Below are 15,407 nucleotides of genomic sequence, written 5' to 3' on the forward strand. Positions count from 1 at the left end.
AAGATCTGAAACCAAGGCAGGAAAAGGTAAGTTGCTCACAATTTGTACATGTCCCATTGCATTCTGGATGTGTCTTGGTAAGTTTAGGTGCTGGTCTGTAAGGATACACCAGAGTAAAACAGCCATGTCTGCAGTGAAGGAGGACTCGTGAGTGCTCGGAAAGACATAATGGGACATGATCTGTGCCCATACTCGAGCTTCCAAGGTAAGTGTTGAAGCCGATATCCCTTTAGGTCGGGATTGATGGTATCTGTAGATCCATCTGCTGCCAGGTTATGCGATAACTCTAAGAACGGCGTCCCAGTCGAATTGGTATGTCTGACGCTTGAGTGAGGCTTCTTGGAATGCGTCCAATCCTTCTGGAGCAGGGGGAAGATCTAAAGCTCGCTGAATGGCCTCTTCAGTTTTGGAGACTTGTTTTTGACGGACATAGACAGATTGCATGGTCGGCATGTGAAAGTTAGAGTAGAATTCTACTACCCATGAAAGATTAACCTGCCGTGACTGTCTCCGTAGGAATCCCCATTGTCTTCGTTCAATTTGCGGCTCAACAAAGGTAGCAATCTTGGTCGGAAGGATAAGAAGGTATTTATTATTGTAATTCCTCTCTGCCAGGATAGGGAACATCTGCTCACAATAGTGGTTAGGAAACCGCGCAGTATCCTTTGCTGGGAAGGCTTTTTCTTTTTCATTGACCTTTGATGATCCTCTTGATTCTTTTTGTTGAGGGTTTTACTGCTGTTGAAGATGGCTCTTCCACTAATGCTCGTTTTGTTCCTCTCCTTGCTGGTGGTTTGGGTGTAGCTTTCTCCTTGCCTTTCTTTGTGGCCATCCTAAAAAAGAAAAAAAAAAGTAATATGTAAAGCTAAGGGTTCGAGCAAGGAGCGAATATAATGGGTGGTAATCAATGCACGGGAAAGAAAGATGTCGTTAACACATGGTCTAGACTACATGTGAAAAGTTCATAAATTATAACAAAGCAAATGCATGTGAGGGCAATTAAATGCAAGATGTTTATTGGCATGCCGGCAAAGGCATGAGTAGCATAGATCAAGCATTCAATGTCCAAGTTAGATTACCAAGCTTTTCAAACAAACAATCTGTTTGTATTGACAATTATATATTAATTAATAAAATATATAAGGGGTTTTGTGAAAAATAGGCATTAAAGTAGTAGGATAACATAAAAGTAGTGCATGATGCCATACGGGCTTTTTCACAAACACAGAGCATGCATGGAAAATATGTTCTTGAAAATATAAAATAGAACATGCAAGCAACCCTTTAAGAAATAATATTAATTGTCAAACGAATCCATGATAATCCACAAGCAAAATGTAGAAAATAATTATGCAAATAAATATCCAACATCAATAAAAAGGAATTAAAAAGATAAAGAAAAAGAAAACATAAATGATGAAGGTAAAAAGAAAAAGAGAAGAAGAAAAAATAAAAAATAAGAATGGAAAAGTAAAGAGGGAAGAAGGAAGAAAAATAACTGGGATGATGATTGGGAAGAAGAAAAAAAGAGGAAGGGTAAGTAAAAAGTGAGAAAGGATGAAGAAAGAAGAAGAAAGAAATAAGAAGGGAGAAAGAAAAATTAGGATTTGGGGAAGAAAAGATATGATATTTGGCTGATCTAGATAAGCTGTGCGCCGCATGTGACGCGGACGCGTAGGTCACGTGTTCGTGTGGATTGCGCGATTGCTAGATGACACGAACGCGTGGGTCACGCAGTCGCATGAGTTGATTGCTGCGATTGGCGCGAGAGCAGCCTCGCGTTCACGCAACTCTCTGTTCGATACTCTTTTTGCCAAATGTTTGGGTGACACGGTCGCGTGGTTGACGCGATCGCGTGAATGGCCATCATATGAAAAATGACGCAAACGCGTGGGGAACGCGTTCGCGTGAGTGAACTTGTGCTTCCAGCATGGGTCCAGCCCCATTCTAGCCCAACTTACTGTCATACACCCATTTACGTCGATTTCACAAAGCCACGCATTCGCGTGGGTGACGCGGACGCGTGGGGAGGCTAGTTCGCAAACAACGCAAACGCGTCAGTGACGCGGTCGTGTGGGTATATTTGTGCTTAAGGCACGCCTCCAGCCACGCTTTCACGTGACTCTCTGTTCAATTTTCCTTTCTTCCTTATGCACCTGTGATGCGGACACGTCAGCGACGCTTACGCGTTGCGTGCATTTTTTTATATGCAATGTGCAAATGAAGATGCAAACTATATGTACTAATAATGAGAAGAGTTATTGAAAAAGAAAACAAAGAAGAGAGAAAGGAACGATCATACCAACGTGGGTTGTCTCCCACCCAGCACTTTGCTTTAACATCCTTAAGTTGGACGCTCCACTAGCTCAGTCTTCTGCTGTTGGTGGATCCTCCAAGAGGAAGATCTCTAGCTCCTTGTTTTTCTTCATCTTCTCACCATGATATAGCTTTAAGCGATGTCCATTGACTTTGATGAATTCAGAGCTTGAAGGATGACTCAGGTGGAAAACTCCGTATGGCTCGGCCTTCTTTACTCTATAGGGACCTTCCCATCTTGACCTCAACTTCCCTGGCATGAGCCTCAGTCTGGAGTTGTAAAGGAGGACTAAGTCCCCAGGTTGGAACTCTCTCCTCTTGATGTGCTTATCATTCACAGCTTTCATCTTTTCTTTGTACAGCCTGGAGTTCTCATAAGCTTTTAGGCGAAGGCTTTCTAATTCTTGTAGTTGCAACTTCCTTTCAGCTCTGGCTTTTTCAAATCCCATGTTGCACTCTTTCACTGCCCAAAAGGCTTTGTATTCTATCTCAACTGGGAGGTGACAGGCCTTTCTATAAACTAAGCAGAAAGGACTCATCCCGATTGGTGTCTTATATGCTGTCTGATATGCCTAAAGCGCATCTTGGAGCCTGGTGCTCCAGTCTCTTCTATGAGGTTTGACTATCTTCTGCAATATATGCTTTATTTCTCTGTTAGACACCTCGGCTTGCCCATTAGTCTGGGGATGGTAGACTATTGCTACTTTATAAATTATCCCATGCTTTTTCAGTAATCTTGTTAGTCTCCTATTACAAAAGTGGGTGCCTTGATCGCTCACGATTGCTCATAGTGATCCAAAGTGACAAATGATATGGTTTCTAACAAAGGAAACAACAGTGTTAGCATCATCAGTGTGGGTAGGAATTGCTTCCACCCATTTAGAAATGTAATCTACAGCTAACAATATATAAAAGTAACTATTAGAATTTAGAAATGGACCCATGAAGTCAATGCCCCAAACATCAAAAATTTCCCAAAAAAGCATAATCTGTTGAGGCATCTAATCCCTCATGGATATATTACCAAACCTTTGGTAAGGGGAACAAGATTTACAAAATTCAACAGCGTCTTTAAAAAGAGTAGGCCACCATAATCCACAGTCTAGAATTTTTCTAGCTGTTCTTTGATAGCCAAAATGTCCTCCACTCTCAGATGAGTGGCAGGCCTCTAAAATGGACTGGAATTCTGATTGAGACACACACCGTCTAATTACCTGGTCAGCACCACACCTCCATAAATATGGATCATCCCATATATAATATTTGCATTGGACTCGCTTTTCAGCTTGTCTCTTTGATGCTTAGTAAAATTTGGAGGAAAAGTGTGGCTAACTAGATAATTAGCTACAAGTGCATACCAAGGGACTACTTCAGATACTTCTTGCAGGTTATCAAATGGGAAATGATCATCTATAGGAGTGGAGTCATCCTTAATGTGCTCAAGGTGACTCAAGTGGTCTGCCACTAGATTCTAGTTACCACTCCTATCCTTAATTTCTAAATCAAATTCTTGTAGTAGCAGTATCCAACGTATAAGCCTTAGTTTGGATTCCTTTTTAGCCAATAGATATTTTAGAGCTGCATGGTCTGAGTACACTGCTACTTTAGCACCATGTAAATAGGCTCGAAATTTATCCAGAGCAAAAACAATAGCAAGAAGCTCTTTCTCAGTAGTAGTGTAATTAGACTGAGCAGCGTCTAAAGTCTTAGACGCATAAGCAGTTACAAAAGGATCCTTACCTTCACGCTGAGCCAGCGCCGCTCCTACTGCATGATTGGAAGCATCACACATAATTTCAAATGGCTGACTCCAGTCTGGTCCTCTCACAATTAGAGCTTGAGTCAGGGCGGTTTTCAGCTTATCAAAAGCTTGCTTACAACTTTCACTGAACTCGAACTCAATATCTTTCTACAGCAATCTGGATAAAGGCAATGCTACCTTACTGAAGTCCTTAATAAATCTCCTATAAAAACCTACATGGCCAAGGAACGAACGGACTTCTCTTACGAAGGAAGGTTAAGGTAAACTGGAAATAACGTCCACCTTTGCTGGATCTACGGAAATGCCAGTATTAGACACAACATGTCCTAGTACAACCCCTTGTTTTACCATAAAGTGACATTTTTCAAAATTCAATATAAGGTTCGTACTAACACATCTATCCAACACTCTAGATAAAATATCCAAGCAAAGGCTAAATGAATCACCATATACACTAAAATCATCCATAAAAACCTCCATACAGTTCTCAATGAGGTCAGAGAAAAGACTTATCATGCACCTTTGGAAAGTAGCTGGTGTATTGCATAAGCCAAAGGGCATTCTCTTATAAGCATAAGTTCCAAAAGGACATGTAAAAATAGTCTTTTCCTGAATTTCAGGAGCTATATGAATTTGGAAATAGCCTGTATAACCATCTAAAAAGCAATAATGGGATTTACCTGACAGGCGATCAAGCATCTGATCAATGAATGGCAAGGGGTAATGATCCTTGCGAGTGGCTTGGTTGAGACGCCTATAGTCAATGTAAACTCTCCATGAATTCTGCACTCTAGTTGTCAAAAGCTCTCCATGCTCATTCCTTACTGTTGTGACTCTAGACTTCTTGGGCACTACTTGTACTGGACTGACCCATTCGCTATCTGAGATGGGGTAAATGATATCTGCTTCAAGTAGCCTGGTCACTTCTTTCTTGACAACTTCTAAGATGGTGGGATTCAATCTTCTTTGAGGTTGACGGACAGGCTTTGCTCCCTCTTCTAAGAATATTATGTGCTCACAAACTTGAGGATTGATGCCTACTATATCCGTCAAGCTCCATCCAATTGCTTTCTTATGTTTTCTCAGCACACAGAGTAGTTGGTCTTCTTGTTGGGAAGTGAGTTCCCTTACAATGATAACTGGGAACTTTTGCTTGTCCTCAAGGTAAGCATACTTGAGGTGTGGAGGGAGGGGCTTTAGTTCTAATTTCCACTCATAGCCAGGCTCTAGATCATCCAGAGCTGGTGATAATGGCAAAGTGCTCTCATTGTCTTCAGAAAGTGTCCCTACACTTAGACCTTGCCCTATGTACTTCTCTTCTAATTCTTCCTGGTGAACTTCAGCTACAGTTTCATCAATGATGTCACACTGGGAGATAGAATGATCTTCCGGAGGGTGCTTCATAGCTTCATTTAAACTGAACTTCACTATTCTGCCATCTATCTCAAAAGAGTAAGTTCCTGAGAATGCATCCAGCTTGAACTTTGAAGTCTTCAGGAATGGTCTTCTAAGCAGGATTGATGATGGCATCCCTGAGTCATTAGGGGGCATTTCCAGGATATAGAAGTCAATGGGAAAGGTGAGCCCCTTAATGCTCACTAATACATCTTCAGCAATTCCAACCACTGTAATAATGCTTTTATCTGCTAACACAAAACGAGCTGTCAACCTTTTTAAGGGAGGAAGCCTCAAGGTATCATATATAGACAAAGGCATTATACTAACACACGCTCCTAAATCACACATGCAGTCAGAAAATATCATACCTCTAATGGTACAGTTAACCATACATGGACCTGGATCACTATATTTTTCAGGTACACCTCCCATTAAAGCAGAGATAGAACTACCTAAAGGAATAGTTTCTAATTTATTAATTTTATCTTTATGTATACATAAATCCTTTAGAAACTTTGCATATTTAGGTACTTGTTGAATAACATCAAAAAAGGGAACAGTAACCTCAACCTTTTTGAATATTTCTACCATTTTGGGATCAAGTTCCATCTGCTTCTTGGGCTTCCTTGCGAGTTATGGAAAGGGGATAGGACGGGCATTATCTGCAGCTTCAGCATCATTTGGTACTTTATTATGTAGTTGAGCTTCCTCTTCTTCAACTATGTCTTGTACGTCCTCTTCCTCTTCAGCATCTTCCACTTCCACTACATCTTCAGCTGGAGTGTGTTCTGGTGGGCTTGGCTCTTCATGGTTCCTCTCCTGTAATGTGATTCCGGACCTCAAGGTGATGGCATTAATGCCACCCTTGGGATTGGGTAATGGTTGAGAGGGGATGCCACTGGAGCTCGAAGGCAGGTTGTTAGAGTTATTTAGTGATCCAATTTGTGAGACAAGAGCTTGCAAGGTAGAGTTCAGACCATTTAGAGTAGAAGCAAGGTTATTTTCCATGGCCTGTTGTCTCCGATCAATAGATTGTAGTAACTCATCATTAGAAGATGAAGAGGGATAAGTGATCTGTGGGGTCTGCTGAGATGCTTGGGGCTGCCTGATAAACCACTATTTTATGGTTTACAATGTGTTTAATTGTGTGGTTTTATCATGGTCTTTACCCACTTATTCATATAATTAGCATGCATTTATATTTCCTTCCTAAAATTATTACATGATTGAAAACATGCTTCTTTGGTCTTAATTTAGCTAATCTTAATCCTCTCTTATTACCATTCGATGCCTTGATCTGTGTGTTAAGTGTTTCAGGCTTTATAGGGCATGAATGAGTGAGAGATTGGGAAGGAAGCTTGCAAAAATGGAAGGAACACAAGAAATTGAGGAGATGACCAGCGAGAACTGACGCATACGGGTCAGCGATGCGACCGCGCGGAAGAAAGGAATTCGCAGTGACGCGGCCGCATGAGTGATGCGGACGCGCGGATTGGAAAAGCAGAAGTGACGCGGAGGCATGGACGATGCGCCCGCATGAAAAAGAAAAATGCCGAATGACGCGTCCGCGTGAATGACGATTCCGCGTGACGTGCGCGATCTGCAGAATTACAAAAGTCGCTGGCAGAGATTCTGGGCCGGATTTCAACCTAGTTTTTGGCCCAGAAACACAGATTAAAGTCAGGGAACATGCAGAGACTCATTATGCTTTCATAATTCATAATTTTTAGTTTTAGATGTAGTTTTTAGCGAGAGAGGTTCTCTCCTCTCTCTTAGGATTAGGATTAGGATTAGAATTTATTTTAGGATTAGGATTTCTTTTCACTTCAGGATTATTTTATCTTCATCGGGTTCAATAATTTATGTTTCTCTTCTACTTTTATTTACTCTGATATTTTTAATTGTGTTTGATTGATGTTGTCCAATTGGCTGATGATATTGTCCATGTTAGAATTGACATTTTCTATTTAATATAATTTGAGGTATTTCAGACTCATGATTGCTTTTCTTTAATTTTAATTTAGATTATTTACTATTGGCTTTAATTGATTAACTGGAAGCTCTTGAGTTCTCAACTATTCATGATTGATTGTTATGTCGACTAATTAACTGGAATTCCACTAACTCTAGTCTTTCCTTAGGATTTGGCTAGGACTTGGGAAATCTAACCAATTGGTTCACTTGACTTTCCCTTGCTTACGCAAAGGTTAACTAAGTGGGATTAACTTCCATTCTTATAGGAGTAACTAGGATAGGACTTCCGAAATTGCATATCTTGCCAATAGTTTATTTTATAGTTATTTATTTATTTTAATTGTCATTTGAATTACTTGTCATACTTCTTCCTCATCTCCAAAACCCCCAATTTTACCTTTTTCATAGCCAATAATAAGAACATACCTCCCTGCAATTCCTTGAGAAGACGACCCGAGGTTTAAATACTTCGGTTATCAATTTATTTAGGGGTTTGTTACTTGTGACAACCAAAACGTTTGTAAGAAAGGTTGATTGCTTGGTTTAGTAACTATACCTACAACGAGAGTTTACTATAACTTCTAAACCATCAATCTTCAGTTCTTCACTGCCTTAGATGAGGTGCTCTGTAGGCCTGATTCTGATTCTGCTGTCTGATGTTGTTATTGTTATTCTACCTCTGGTTTCCATTGTTATCATTGCCTCCTCTGTTGTTATTGTCCCTCTAACCATGGTTAGAAATATCTTTCCAACCTAGGTTGGAATTGTCCTGCCATCCATGATTGTAGCTGCCACCTTGATTGTATCCTTGAATTGGGCGGTCATAGAAGTTATGAGCGGCTGCCACAGTGTTGTCTTCCTTTTGGAGTTGCGGACATTCATCAGTATAATGACTATAATCAGCATAGATCCTGCATACTCTTTGTGCAACCAACTGTTGGCTTTGTTGTGGTGGGGAAGGCTGAGCTTGCTGAGCTTGTTGTTGACTCAACTGCATCTGCTTCAGTAAGTTGGTCATTTCACATATACTCTAAGTTAGAGCAGTAGTCTCTCTACTAGAGGATACCTCTGCAATAGATTTTGAGTGGCTTTGCCTCTGCTTGTGATTCCTAGTGGATTCAGCAAAGTCACTGATCAATTGCCATGCTTCATCAGTGGTCTTGTACTTTTTCATAGACCCATTGCTAGCACCTTTCAATGTGGTCTTATCTTGAGGCTTCACGTCCTGTGTGAAGTAGCCGAGTGGTGCGCGAAATTGTGAACAATACTTTTCACAACTCTCATAATCCCCGGTCATGAACCCCAAAAACTTGGTAGTTCAATTCCATGGCATTACACAACTTCGCACAACTAACCAGCAAGTGCACTGGGTCGTCCAAGTAATACCTTACGTGAGTAAGGGTCGATCCCACGGAGATTGTTGCTATGAAGCAAGCTATGGTCATCTTGTAAATCTTAGTCAGGCAGACTCAAATGTATATGGTGATGAACGAAAATAACATAAAAGATAAAGATAGAGATACTTATGTAATTCATTGGTAGGAACTTCAGATAAGCGCATGAAGATGCCTTCCCTTCCGTCTCTCTGCTTTCCTACAGTCTTCATCCAATCCTTCTTACTCCTTTCCATGGCAAACTTATGCAAGGGTTTCACCGTTGTCAGTGGCTACCTCCCATCCTCTCATTGGAAATGTTCAACGCACCCTGTCACGGCACGGCTATCCATCTGTCGGTTCTCAATCAGGCCGGAATAGAATCCAGTGATTCTTTTGCGTCTGTCACTAACGCCCCGCCTTCAGGAGTTTGAAGCACGTCACAGTCATTCAATCATTGAATCCTACTCAGAATACCACAGACAAGGTTAGACCTTCCGGATTCTCTTGAATGCCGCCATCAGTTCTCGCCTATACCACGAAGACTCTGATCTCACGGAATGGTTGGCTCGTTTGTCAGGCGAGCACTCGGTTGTCAGGCGATCAACCATGCATCGTGTTATCAGGAATCCAAGAGATATTCACTAGAGCCTTTGTTGCTTGTAGAACAAGAGTGGTTGTCAGTCACCTTGTTTATGAGTGAGAATGATGATGAGTGTCACGGATCATCACATTCATCAAGTTGAAGAACAAGTGATATCTTGGACAAAGAACAAGCGGAATTGGATAGAAGAACAATAGTAATTGCATTAATACTCGAGGTACAGCAGAGCTCCACACCTTAATCTATGGTGTGTAGAAACTCCACCGTTGAAAATACATAAGAACAAGGTCTAGGCATGGCCGAATGGCCAGCCTCCCAATGATCTAAGATAGCATAAAACGAAGATAGCTACCAAAGTCTAAAGATATAAATACAATAGCAAAAGGTCCTACTTATAGAAAACTAGTAGCCTAGGGTGTACAGAGATGAGTAAATGACATAAAAATCCACTTCCGGGCCCACTTGGTGTGTGCTTGGGCTGAGCATTGAAGCATTTTCGTGTAGAGACTCTTCTTGGAGTTAAACGCCAGCTTTTATGCCAGTTTGGGCGTTTAACTCCCATTTGGGTGCCAGTTCCAGCGTTTAACGCTGGGATTTCTTGAGGTGACTTTGAACGCCGGTTTGGGCCATCAAATCTTGGGCAAAGTATGGACTATCATATATTGCTGGAAAGCCCAGGATGTCTACTTTCCAACGCCGTTGAGAGCGCGCCAATTGGGCTTCTGTAGCTCCAGAAAATCTACTTCGAGTGCAGGGAGGTCAGAATCCAACAGCATCTGCAGTCCTTTTGAGTCTCTGGATCAGATTTTTGCTCAGATCCCTCAATTTCAGCCAGAAAATACCTGAAATCACAGAAAAACACACAAACTCATAGTAAAGTCCAGAAAAGTGAATTTTAACTAAAAACTAATAAAAATATAATAAAAGCTCAACTAAAACTACCAAAAACATACTAAAAACAATGCCAAAAAGCGTATAAATTATCCGCTCATCACAACACCAAACTTAAATTGTTGCTTGTCCTCAAGCAACTGAAAATCAAATAAGATAAAAAGAAGAGAATATGCAATGAATTCCAAAAACATCTATGAAGATCAGTATTAATTAGATGAGCGGGGCTTTTAGCTTTTTGCCTCTGAACAGTTTTGGCATCTCACTCTATCCTTTGAAATTCAGAATGATTGGCTTCTTTAGGAACTCAGAATCCAGATAGTGTTATTGATTCTCCTAGTTAAGTATGATGATTCTTGAACACAGCTACTTATTGAGTCTTGGCTGTGGCCCAAAGCACTCTGTCTTCCAGTATTACCACCGGATACATACATGCCACAGACACATAATTGGGTGAACCTTTTCAGATTGTGACTCAGCTTTGCTAAAGTCCCCAATTAGAGGTGTCCAGGGTTCTTAAGCACACTCTTTTTGCCTTGGATCACAACTTTATTCTTTCTTTTTCTTTCTCTTTTTTTTTTTTCTTTTTCTTTCTTTTTTTTCGGTTTTTCCCCCTTTTTTTTTTCGCCTCTTCTCTCTCTCTTTTTTTTTTGTATTCACTGCTTTTTCTTGCTTCAAGAATCATTTTTATGATTTTTCAGATCCTCAGTAACATGTCTCCTTTTTCATCATTCTTTCAAGAGCCAACATTCATGAACCACAAATTCAAAAGACATATGCACTGTTCAAGCATACATTCAGAGAACAAGAGTATTGCCACCACATCAAAATAATTAAACTATTATAAAATTCAAAATTCATGCAATTCTTTCCTTTTTTCTCAATTAAGCACGTTTTTATTCAAGAAAGGTGATGGATTCATAGGACATTCATAACTTTAAGGCATAGACACTAAAGACACTAATGATCACAAGACACAAACATGGATAAACATAAGCATAAAATTCGAAAAACAGAAGAATAAAGAACAAGGAAATCAAAGAACGGGTCCACCTTAGTGATGGCGGCTCTTTCTTCCTCTTGAAGATCCTATGGAGTGCTTGAGCTCCTCAATGTCTCTTCCTTGTCTTTGTTGCTCCTCTCTCATAATTCTTTGATCTTCTCTAATTTCATGGAGGAGAATGGAGTGTTCTTGATGCTCCACCCTTAGTTGTCCCATGTTGGAACTCAATTCTCCTAGGGAGGTGTTTACTTGCTCCCAATAGTCTTGTGGAGGAAAGTGCATCCCTTGAGGTATCTCAGGGATCTCATGATGAGAGGGGTCTCTTGTGTGCTCCATCCTTTTCTTGGTGATGGGCTTGTCCTCATCAATGGGGGTGTCTCCCTCTATGTCAACTCCAACTGAATAACAGAGGTGACAAATGAGATGAGGAAAGGCTAGCCTTGCCAAGGTGGAAGACTTGTCCGCCACTTTATAGAGTTCTTGGGCTATAACCTCATGAACTTCCACTTCTTCTCCAATCATGATGCTATGAATCATGATGGCCCGGTCTAGAGTAACTTCGGACCGGTTGCTAGTGGGAATGATTGAGCGTTGGATAAACTCCAACCATCCTCTAGCCACGGGTTTGAGGTCATGCCTTCTCAATTGAACCGGCTTGCCTCTTGAATCTCTCTTCCATTGTGCGCCCTCTTCACATATAACTGTGAGGACTTGGTCTAACCTTTGATCAAAGTTGACCCTTCTAGTGTAAGGATGTTCATCTCCTTGCATCATAGGCAAGTTGAATGCTAACCTTACATTTTCCGCACTAAAATCCAAGTATTTCCCCCGAACCATAGTAAGATAATTCTTTGGATCCGGGTTCATACTTTGATCATGGTTCTTTGTGATCCATGCATTGGCATAGAACTCTTGAACCATCAAGATTCCGACTTGTTGAATGGGGTTGGTAAGTACTTCCCAACCTCTTCTTCGGATCTCATGGCGGATCTCCGGATATTCACCCTTTTTGAGTGAAAAGGGGACCTCGGGGATCACCTTCTTCAAGGCCACAACTTCATAGAAGTGGTCTTGATGCACCCTTGAGATGAATCTATCCATCTCCCATGACTCGGAGGTGGAAGCTTTTGCCTTCCCTTTCCTCTTTCTAGAGGTTTCTCTGGCCTTGGATGCCATAAATGGTTATGGAAAACGAAAAAGCAACGCTTTTACCACACCAAACTTAAAAGGTTTGCTCGTCCTCGAGCAAAAGAAGAAAGAAGAGAGTAGAAGAAGAAGAAATGAGGGAGAAGGGGATGGCTTTGTATTCGGCCAAAGAAGGGGAAAAGTGGTGTTTAGGTTGTGTGAAAATGAAGGAGTGAAGAAGGGTATTTATAGGAGAGAGGGGAGATGGTGTTCGGCCATTATGGGTGGGTTTGGGAGGGAAAGTGGTTTGAATTTGAAGGGTGAGGTTGGTGGGGTTTTGTGAAGGATGGATGTGAGTGGTGAAGAGAAAGATGGGATTTGATAGGTGAAGGGTTTTTGGGGAAGAGGTATTGAGGTGATTGGTGAATGGGGGAAGAGGAGAGAGGGTGGTGGTGGGGTTGGTGAGGGTCCTGTGGGGTCCACAGATCCTGTGGTGTCAAGGAAAAGTCATCCCTGCACCAAATGTTGCTCAAAATCACGTTTTGAGCTATTTCTGGCGTTAAACGCCGGGCTGGTGCCCATTCCTGGCGTTTAACGCCAGGTTCTTGCCCTTTCCTGGCGTTTAACGCCAGTCTGGTGCCCCTTTCTGGCGTTAAACGCCCAGAATGGTGCCAGACTGGGCGTTAAACGCCCAACTGCTAGGCTTACTGGCGTTTGAACGCCAGCAACATCTTCCTCCAGGGTGTGCTGTTTTTCTTCCTATTTTTCATTTTGTTTTTTGCTTTTTCAATGGATTTTGTGACTTCTTATGATCATCAACCTACAAAAAAGATAAAATAACAAAAGGAAATAGTTAATTATAAAACATTGGGTTGCCTCCCAACAAGCGCTTCTTTAATGTCATTAGCTTGACAGAGGACTCTCATGGAGCCTCACAGATACTCAGAGTCATGTTGGAACCTCCCAACACCAAACTTAGAGTTTGAATGTGGGGGTTCAACACCAAACTTAGAGTTTGGTTGTGGCCTCCCAACACCAAACTTAGAGTTTGACTGTGGGGGCTCTGTTTGTCTCTGATTTGAGAGAAGCTCTTTATGCTTCTTCTCCATGGTGACAGAGGGATATCCTTGAGCCTTAAACACTAAGAATTTTTCATTCACTTGAATGATCAGTTCACCTCTATCAACATCAATCACAGCCTTTGCTGTGGCTAGGAAGGGTCTGCCAAGGATGACGGATTCATCCATGCACTTCCCAGTCTCTAGGACTATGAAATCAGTAGGGATGTAATGGTCTTCAACTTTTACCAAAACATTCTCTACAAGTCCATGAGCTTGTTTTCTTGAGTTGTCTGCCATCTCTAGTGAGATACTTGCAGCTTGTACCTCAAAGATCCCTAGCTTCTCCATTACAGAGAGAGGCATGAGGTTTACACTTGACCCTAAGTCACACAAGGCCTTCTTGAAGGTCATGGTGCCTATGGTACAAGGTATGGAAAACTTCCCAGGATCTTGTCTCTTTTGAGGTAATTTCTGCCTAGACAAGTCATCCAGTTCTTTGGTGAGCAAGGGAGGTTCATCTTCCCAAGTCTCATTTCCAAACAACTTGTCATTTAGCTTCATGATTGCTCCAAGGTATTTAGCAACTTGCTCTTCAATGACATACTCATCCTCTTCAGAGGAAGAATACTCATCAGAGCTCATGAATGGCAGAAGTAAGTCCAATGAAATCTCTATGGTCTCATTTTGAGCCTCAGATTCCCATGGTTCCTCTTTGGGGGACTCAGAGGAGATTGGTGCACGCCCATTGAGGTCTTCCTCAGTGGCGTCCACCTCCTCTCTTTCCTCTTCATATTCGGCCATGTTTATGGCTTTGCACTCTCCTTTTGGATTTTCTTCTGTATTACTTGGGAGAGTACTGGGAGGGAGTTCAGTAATTTTCTTGCTCAGCTGACCCACTTGTCCTTCCAAATTCCTAATGGAGGATCGTGTTTCAGTCATGAAACTTTGAGTGGTTTTGATTAGATCAGAGACCATGGTTGCTAAGTCAGAGGGGTTCTGCTTAGAATTCTCTGTCTGTTGCTGAGAAGATGATGGAAAAGGCTTGCCATTGCTAAACCTATTTCTTCCACCATTATTGTTGTTAAAACCTTGTTGAGGTCTTTCTTGATTCTTCCATGAGAAATTTGGGTGATTTCTCCATGAAGAATTATAGGTGTTTCCATAGGGTTCTCCCATGTAATTCACCTCTTCCATTGAAGGGTTCTCAGGATCATAAGCTTCTTCCTCAGATGAAGCTTCCTTAGTACTGCTTGGTGCATTTTGCATTCCAGACAGACTTTGAGAAATCAAATTGACTTGTTGGGTCAATATTTTGTTCTGAGCCAATATGGCATTCAGAGTGTCAATCTCAAGAACTCCTTTCTTCTGACTAGTCCCATTGTTCACAGGATTTCTTTCAGAAGTGTACATGAATTGGTTATTCGCAACCATTTCAATTAGTTCCTGAGCTTCTGTAGGCGTCTTCTTCAGATGAAGAGATCCTCCAGCAGAGCTATCCAAAGACATCTTGGATAGTTCAGAGAGACCATCATAGAAAATACCTATGATGCTCCATTCAGAAAGCATGTCTGAGGGACATTTTCTGATTAATTGTTTGTATCTTTCCCAAGCTTCATAGAGGGATTCTCCATCCTTCTGTCTGAAGGTTTGGACTTCCACTCTAAGCTTACTCCATTTTTGAGGTGGAAAGAACTTTGCCAAGAAGGCATTGACTAGCTTTTCCCAAGAGTCCAGGCTATCTTTAGGTTGTGAATCCAACCATATTCTAGCTCTGTCCCTTACAGCAAAAGGGAATAGCATCAGCCTGTAGACCTCAGGGTCAACCCCATTAGTCTTGACTGTGTCACAGATTTGCAAGAACTCAGCTAAAAACTGATGAGGATCTTCCATTGGAAGTCCA

The 15,407-nt window shown here is 41.5% G+C and overlaps 1 non-coding gene across 1 annotated transcript; it reads left to right on the plus strand.

Annotated features, from left to right (window-relative positions):
• The first annotated feature begins 15,067 nt into the window (after positions 1-15,067).
• LOC130949268 (small nucleolar RNA R71) lies at positions 15,068-15,175 on the plus strand. Its single transcript, XR_009073357.1, has one exon. It is a non-coding gene; the product is annotated as a small nucleolar RNA R71 (small nucleolar RNA).
• The last annotated feature ends 232 nt before the right edge of the window (positions 15,176-15,407 follow it).

The sequence above is a fragment of the Arachis stenosperma genome, chromosome 1 (genome assembly GCF_014773155.1).
Source record: "Arachis stenosperma cultivar V10309 chromosome 1, arast.V10309.gnm1.PFL2, whole genome shotgun sequence".
Lineage (NCBI taxonomy): Eukaryota > Viridiplantae > Streptophyta > Magnoliopsida > Fabales > Fabaceae > Arachis > Arachis stenosperma.